Here is an 8,557-nt window from a genome sequence, read left to right as displayed (position 1 = left end):
CAAACATTAAAACTTTTAACAAACCTTAACACTTGCTGTAGTGTTCATTATGACAGGTCCCTTGTATAGAATACTTGAATTCCGCCTCCTACACTTCTCTTGAAATATAAATATCTGGAATTAGTTTTTATTTATTTTTTACTGTGAAAATACTGTACAGAGGGGTTACAATTACATGGGCAAGATATTCAGTACATTTCTTATCAAGTATTGTAACCTCCTCCTTTGTTTCCCCTTCTTATCCCTTCCCAGCCCCCCCCCGCCCCCCACTCACTCCTCACCCCCTCCCCCACACCAAAGTTGTAAAGTTCGTTTTCGACATGAAAACTTGTACTTCTCATTGTTGCAACGGGTAAACCTGTATCCTTGTTTACATGACTTGTTCTTCCCCTTCCCCTCCACAAATTATATCAACATCAAATACAGTGAAAGCAGGGGTTATAATATGGGGGAGGGACATACAAAGCAACTAAGAAATAATCTTATAAATGCATTAGAAACAAATGCATGAAAGAAAAAACACATTTAAATACATATCTTAGGGTCATTTTCCTAACACCAACTTATCTGACCTTTTCTGCTTGACTCATACATATACTAGATATTGCAAATAAGGGAAAACTTGGGACCTATGTTTCTTTGGGCTTGGCTTACTTCATTTAATATAATTTTTTCCAAGTCTTTCCATTTCCTAACAAATGGGGCACTGTCATTCTTTCTGATGGAGGCATAGAATTCCATTGTGTATATATACCACATTTTCTTGATCCATTCATCTACTGAGGGGCATCTGGGTTGGTTCCATATCTTAGCTATAAATAATGCAGCAACAAACATAGTTGTGCTGGTAGCTTTAGTGTGGTCTTGTTTGTAAGCATTTGGATAAATGCCCCAAAGTGGGATTGCTGGGTCATAGGGGAGCTCTATGTGGAGTCTTTTGAGGAACCTCCATATTAGTTTCAAAAAGAGGTTGAACAAGTTTACACTCCCAACAACAATGAAGTAATGTTCCCTCCAGCATCTGTTGCTATTTTCCTGGGGTGAGGTCGTATCTTAATGTTGTTTTAATTTGCCTTTCTTTTATGGCTAGGGAAGTTCAGTAATTCTTCATGTGTCTATTGGTCATCCTTCTTTCTTCTTCACAGAAGTTTCTCTTTAAGCTTTTAGCCCACATATTTATTGGTCATTTTTTTCTTTGAGGATTTGTTGTTGGGGGATTTAATTTTTTGAGTTCCAAGTATATTTTAGATATGAGAGCCTTGTCCGTTGTATGGCTAGTGAAGATCTTCTCCCAATCCTTGGGCTTTCTATTGATCTTGCTAGCTATGTCCTTTGCCATGCAGAAGCTCTGCAACTTCATGCAATCGCATTTGTCCAACCTTTCTTTGATTTGTTGTGTTTCCGGGTTGCTATTAAGAAAATTTCGGACTGTGCCAAAGAGACCTAGGGTTTCTCCTATTCCATCCTGTAATGTTTTCAGAGTGTCTGCTTTGACTCCGAGGTCTTTGATCCATTACGAGTTGATTTTTGTGCTGGGTGATATGTAAGTGTCTAGCTTTAGTTTTCTAGAGGTAGTTAACCAATTTTGCCAGCACCATTTACTGAAGAGGCTGTCTTTCTTCCATTCCATTTTTTTTTTTAGTTCCCTTATCGAAGATTAGATGGATATAGTTCTGTAGGTTCATTTCTGGGTTTTCAATTCTATTCCATTGGTCCTGAGGTCTGTTCTTGTGCCAGTGACAAACAGTTTTGATTACTATGGCTTTATAGTAGAGTTTGAAATTTGGTATTGATATTCCTCCAGCAGCATTCTTTCCGTTGAGGAGCGGTTTTGCTATTCGGGGTCTTCTATTGTTCCATATGAATTTTTGGATTGCCTCTTCTATTCCCTTGTAGAATGAGGTTTGAATTTTGATAGATATTGCATTGAATTTGTATAGAGCCTTGGCAAGTATTGCCATTTTTACGATGTTAATCTTTGCAATCCAGGAGCGTGGGAGTTTTTCCCATTTTCTAAGTTCTGTTTTGATCTTCTTTTTCAAGTTTTTAAAGATTTCATCATAGAGGTCCTTCACTTCTTTGGTTAAGTTAATTCCTAGGTATTTTATTTTTTGTGGGGCTATTACAAATGGAGTTGCTTTCCTAATTTCAGCCACACTTTTCTCATTGTTGGAATACAGAAAAGCCATCGATTTTGGGGGGTTAATTTTATACCCTGTTACTTTGCCAAAGTTTTGAATCAGCTTGAGTAATTTGGGAGTGGAGAAGATCATGTCGTCTGCAAAGAGGGAGAATTTTATCTCTTCTTTCCCTATTTGGATCCCCTTTATGTTTGCATCTTGTCTTATTGCTGTAGCTAGGCATTCTAATATTAGATTGAAGAGAAGTGGAGAGAGTGGACGTCCTTTTCTTGTTACTGAGTTAAGAGGAAATGGCTTTAGTTTTTCACCATTAAGTATAATGGTGGCTGTAGGCTTGTCATATACAGCCTTTATTGTATTGAGGAATGTTCCATGGATTCCTAATTTTCCCAAAACCTTCATCATAAAGGGGTGCTGGATCTTGTTGAATGCTTTTCTGATTCTGTTTAGAAAACCATGTGGTTCTTATCCTTGCACCTTTTGATGTGATGAATAATATTAATTGATTTGCATATATTGAACCAGGTTTGCATCCCTAAAATGAATCCTGTTTGGTCATAATGTATGATTTTTTTGGATGAATTGTTGAAGTTGATTGGCCAAAATTTTGTTGAGAAATTTTACATCAATGTTCATCAAAGAAATGGGTCTATAGTTCTCATTCTTTGATGAGTCCCTGCCTGATTTTGGGATGAGGGTTATGATGGCTTCATAGAATGTGTTTGGTAGTGAACTTTCTCTTTCAATTTCATTGAAGAATTGGAGGAGTATTGGTGTGAGCTCTGCTTTGAAGGCTGTGTAGAATTGCTCTGTAAATCCATCTGTTCCTGGACTTTTCTTAGCTGGGAGTTCTCTTATTGCTGTTTCTATTTCAATGCTTGATATGGGCCTGTTAAGGTGGTTTAACTCATCTTCGATTGCTTTTGTCATGTCAATATTTGCTAGGAAAAGTTCCATTTCTGCCAAGTTCTCATACTAATTAGATAAAGTTTTGAGAAGTATCCCCTTATAATGTTCTGAATCTTGGTTGTTTCTGTGCTGATGTTTCCATTCTCATCTCTGAATTTATTTATTTGGTGTGTTCTCTTCTTTTTCTGATAAGATTTGCTAACGGTCTGTTAATTTTTTCAAAGAACCAAATCTTTCTTTTGTTGATTCTTTCTATAGTTTTTTTTGGATTCTAATTCATTTAATTCTGATTTAATTTTAATTATTTCTTGCTGTCTACTGGATTGGGGTTTATCTTGCTGCTCTTTTTCAAGGAGGTTCAGATGTCTTATTAAATTGTTGGTTTCAGATCTCTCCAATTTGTTGATGTAGGAACTCAGAGCTACAAATTTGCCTCTGAGTATTGCCTTTACTGTGTCCCAGAGGAGCTGGTAATTTGTGTGCTCATTTTTGTTGAATATCATGAAAATTTGAATTTCCTTTCTAGTCTCTTCCATGACCCACTGGTCATTCAATAGTGTTTTGTTCAGCCTTTGTGTGTTACAAGACTTTCTTTGGTGGCTTTCGGTGTTGAGTTCTAATTTTCTTCCTTTGTGGTCAGAGAGAATGCATGATATAAATTCAATGTTTCTGAATTAGGACAAGTTTGCTTTGTGACCTAAAATGTGGTCTAGGTTAGAAAATGTTCCATGTGCTGCTCAGAAAGCAAACTTCTGAAGCTGCTGGGTGAAATATTCAGTAGATGGCTGTAACAACTAGTTGATCTGTGCAGTTGTATAGATCTGCGGTTTCTCTGTTGAGGTTTTGCAGAGTTGATCTATCTAGTGGGAAGATTGGTGTGTTAAAATCCTCAACAATTAATTTCTTTGGATCTATGTGGGATTTGTGGGAAAGTAGTGTTTATTGGATAAATTTGGGTGCTCCGTTGTTTGGCGAATAGATATTTAGAATTGTAATATGCTCCTGAAAGAGAGATCCCTTAATTAGTATGTAGCGACCTTCTTTATCTCTTCTCACAAATTTTAATTTGAAGTTCTTTTATCTGATATTAGGATTGTAACTATCGACTATTTATGGGGGCCGATTGCTTGGTAGATTTTGTTCCAGACTTTAACATTGAAAATGTGTTTGTTTTACTGGCAAGATGTGACTTCTGAAGGCACCAGATAGAAAGATCTTGTTTTTTAATCCAACTAGAGAGTCTATGTCACTTAATTGGAGAGTTAAGTCCATTAATAATGAGAGATAGGACTGAGAGGTATTTGGGAGTTCCTGCCTTGTTATCCACCTTCTTGGGGCTCCTAAAACTGGATTCTTCCTACGGTTCTTGGATTCTCAGTGTGGGTGCAGTTTCTTGCCCTTTATTATGGTCTTGTTGGTTTTCTATTTGTAGGACATCTTTAAGAATCTTTTGTAGGGCTGGTTTGGTGGAGATGTATTGTTTCAATTTTTCTTTGCTATGGAAGGTTTTTATTTGGCCTTCAGTTATGAAGGAGAGTTTAGCTGGGTAGATTATTCTTCCTTGATAGTTGTTTGTTTTTAAGGCATGGCATACATCATTCCAGGCTCTTCTTGCCTTGATTGTTTCTGCTGAGTAATCTGTGGTGTTTCTAATTGGTTTCCCTTTATAAGTTATTCATCTTTTCTCCTTGACAGCTTTAAGGATCTTTTCCTTGGTCTGAGATGATCCTGTGTGGATTATAATGTGACAGTGGGATTTCCTATTCTGGTCTGGTCTATTTGGAATTCTAAAAGCTTCTTGTATCTGAATAGGCCTATCTTTTTGCATGCTTGGGAAGTTTTCTGCTAGGATCCTGTTAAACAAATTTCCTAGACCATTAACTTCTGTTTCTAGGTGCTTCTCTACACCCATTATCCTCAGATTAGGCCTTCTGATGGTGTCTTCCAAGTGTTGGATAGATCTATCATATTTCTTGGACTTGTCTTGGATGGTTGTATGTTCTTTCTCTATAATATCTAGGCTGTCTTCAATCCCTGAGATTCGATCTCCTGCATCCTGTAACCTGCTGTCAAGACTTTCTACTTTAATTTTAAATTCTTCTCCTTCTAATTAGTCAGCTTTGATGGCTTCAAATCCTTTGTTGCAGCTTTCTTTTAGATCTTGAATGAACGTCTTTACTTCCTTAATTGGGTGTTCAATGTTTATTCTAAAATCACTTAGTTGATTGTTTATGGTTTCCTTGGACTCCCATTCCTTCTGTTGGGTTCCATTCAGCTTTCCTTTTGTGGTCTCCCTGACTTCCCTCAACTCTTTTTTAATGGCTCCCATGAATGCCTTTAGTGATCTTTGTGTATACTCATCCTGCTCTATCAATTCCTGTATTACTCTTTGCTTGGCTTCTTGATGTTCATGCCATTCCTGTAGTTCACTTTGCGTGTTCTCAGCCTGCTCACACCATTCCTGCCTTTCTCTTTGAGTATTCTCAAGCTGCTCACGCAAATCCTGTATCATTTTTTGAGTAGCTTCCTCACGCTCATGATATTCCTGTATAAATCTTTGGATTGCCTCTTTTCTCTCCCTATCACTCTCATACAGAGTCCTTTGTAAGTTTTCAATCTTTTCCTGCATTGACCTTTTGTTTGCCTCCTCTCTCTCCCTATCACGCTCATACAGAGTCCTTTGTATGTTTTCAATATTTTCATTTATCATGTTTGCCAGCAGTGGATTATTCATTATCTGTTCTGTTCCCTGATTATCATGAGTGGGAGTGGAGATACCCGGACTTGCCATTTTTCTTGTGTTTTTCCAGCTTACTCTGCCCATTTGGGATGAAAATAACACCAGTTTTTTGCTAGAGCACTTTCTTAAGGCAAGCATCAACCAAAGTCTGTATTTGCACAGTCAATATTCTGCAGATACAGTCTAGTTCAACAGATAGATCTATTCAACATTTAACAACTATATATTAATGGGGTGCGAACCATGAAGAAGAATTTGGTAAACCAGAAATTATTAGGTTTAGGGAGAGATGTGGGTTAACAATAGGAATAGAATGATGTGGGAATGTACAGGGAGAGTTAACTGAGTCCTAATCTCAAAGTAGGAAATAAGTTGGATAGTATGAAAGTAGAGAGCGAAAAAAAAGAAGAAAGGAAAGGGAAAAAAGTGACCAAGAAAAATAGAAAAGTAAAAATTTAAAATATGAAGCAGAAATGAATACAAACTATTCAGAGTAGAACGTGAATATAATGAGAGACAGGGAGGAATATAAAGGAGATGTGAAAAATTTAAAAATAAAAATACTTAAAATATTATATATGTATAAAGAGGTAGTACTGCTATTAAGGAATTTAAGTCTAAGAGGTTTTTAATTGAGTAATGAATTTGTGGATTAAGTGTGTACACAATGGGGGATAAGGTCTACTAATCGACTACGGGTTTATCTGAGGATGTGCAGAACAACAATTAAATCGCATAAAGAAGAACGAAAGAGAAGAAAAGGTGAAAAGGATAAGAAAGAAAGAAGAAAAGATCAGAAGTTCAGTAGAGCTAAACAAAAAACAAAAAGAATTTTTTTAAAAGAAAAGAAAGAAACACGCACACACACATATACCCCTAAAATAAAAATTATAAGAGGAAAAAAAGTTACTAGAAAACAATTTTTTTCAAAAAAGGTAAAAATTAAAAATTTAAAAAAAGTTTTAGAAAAAGTTTTTATAAAAGGTACCAAAAAAAAAAGAAAAAAATTTTTTGGTAGGGGTCGGAAAAATCATGTATCTCCCTTATGTCCATAACCAGCCTCTTGTTGGAGTCTCTGGTCTGTTTGTGGTGTTTGATTTTCCTGTGGCTTGGTTGGTTTCTAAAGTCAGTTTGTTTGAACAGGCAGAAAAATGCTCTGCTTTACCCAGGATTTTGTGATCCTCCTCCCAGATTAGTTCAATGGAAGGGAGATTTGCTTTGAGTATCACAAAAGAGGGAGATGGCTTTTTCCTCAAGTTTGGAGATGCTGTGATGAGGCTAGGTTCTGGGTAGAGTTGAGGACTTTCAGCAAACATTAGCTTTTCCCGGGGGCTAGTTTGTGAGAAACTCCCAGAGCCCAGCCTGGAGCCACTCTCCGGGTTTATGTTTACTGAATTTCAATTGATTGTCAAGGCTGCTAAAGGGAGGGGCAGCCTCTGGCTCTGATTACCCAGTGAAGAAAGCCACTCCTATGGCTGGCGCCCGAGCTGGGTGACTTTTCTCTGGGTGGAGCTGAGTCTGGCAGGTCAGCTTAGGTTCTTGTGACCTGCTAAATGACTCCAGTTTTCTTCCAAGGCTTAAGTTGGAGCTAGCAGCTCCATCGAGCATTGTCAGTATCCAAGATGGAGATCTCCAGTACTGGAGGGTGAGGGAAGGCCTTCCTTCCTCTGCTCCCTGAGAAGCAGTGAGGAAGCATCATATACACTAAATTTGGAATGATACCGAGAAGATTAACATGGCCCCTGCTTATGGATGACGGGCAAACTCCTGTCATTCCATCGCCTAATTTGTTAGGAAATGGAAAGGCTTCGGAAATAGATTATGAAGTATAGTAAGCCAAGTCCAAATAAACATAGGTCCCATGGTTTCCCTAATTTTCAATAACTAATATATGTCTGGGATAAGCAGAAAAGGTCAAAAGCTATGAGCATATGACCAGATAAGATTATGTTAAGGGAAATGAACCGAAGTTAGTGACACAAGTGGTTTCTTCTTTCTTGCTATTGTTTCTCACATACTTATAACATACAGTGTGGTTTTTTTTTTTTTTTTTTTTTGCTTCTTTATATGTTCCGACCCCATGTTATAACACCTGTTTTCACTGTATTTGAAGTTGGTGCGCCTACATCTTGTCTATAGTCTCTTCTAATTTGTGGATGGGAAGAAGAAAAAGAAAATGCTTAAATAGGGATACAGGTTCACCCATTGTAACAATGAGATGCACAAGACACTATGTTGTAAAATGAACTTTACAACAGGGGAAGGGAGGAGATGAGTGGACTTGTGGAGGTGGAAGGGAAGGGATAGTAGGGGAATAATAAAGGAGTTAACAATGCTTGTTAGGAAATGTACTCATTGCCTTGCTCGTGTAACTGTGACCCTTCTGTACAGCATTTTTGCAATGAAAATATATAAAAATGTTCTGAGATGGAAGAGTTTATTTCCTTTATTTCACTAATATCGTTAAGAAATTAATGAAAAACACTGATATGAAGGTATTTTGAATAAATTTTGAATAAAGTGTGCCCACACACTTGCATGTGTGTTGGCATGCTCAGAGTTTGAAATCAGGGCTTCAAGGTCTTGCTAGTCCTTTTCGCTATATTAGTGAGCTACTAAATGAGCTACATCTCCATTCCTGGCCCTTTGCTAGTTCATTAAAATTTTTGAAAAATAATCTTATGAATTTATTTTGCCCTGATAGGCTTCCAACTGTTATCCACAGATCTTAGGCTCCTGAGTAGATATCCCCAGTAGTAGGATTACA

The 8,557-nt window shown here is 37.3% G+C and overlaps 1 non-coding gene across 1 annotated transcript; it reads left to right on the top strand.

Moving 5' to 3' along the window:
- Positions 1-7,474: 7,474 nt before the first annotated feature.
- On the top strand, positions 7,475-7,581 carry LOC122115119. Its single transcript, XR_006148719.1, has one exon. It is a non-coding gene; the product is annotated as a U6 spliceosomal RNA (small nuclear RNA).
- Positions 7,582-8,557: the final 976 nt, after the last annotated feature.

The sequence above is a fragment of the Dipodomys spectabilis genome, unplaced genomic scaffold, assembly GCF_019054845.1.
Source record: "Dipodomys spectabilis isolate Male_0828 unplaced genomic scaffold, ASM1905484v1 ptg000116l, whole genome shotgun sequence".
Taxonomy (NCBI): domain Eukaryota; kingdom Metazoa; phylum Chordata; class Mammalia; order Rodentia; family Heteromyidae; genus Dipodomys; species Dipodomys spectabilis.
The sequence above is the reverse complement of the archived record's forward strand: the minus strand, read 5'-3'. Positions and strand labels throughout refer to the sequence as shown.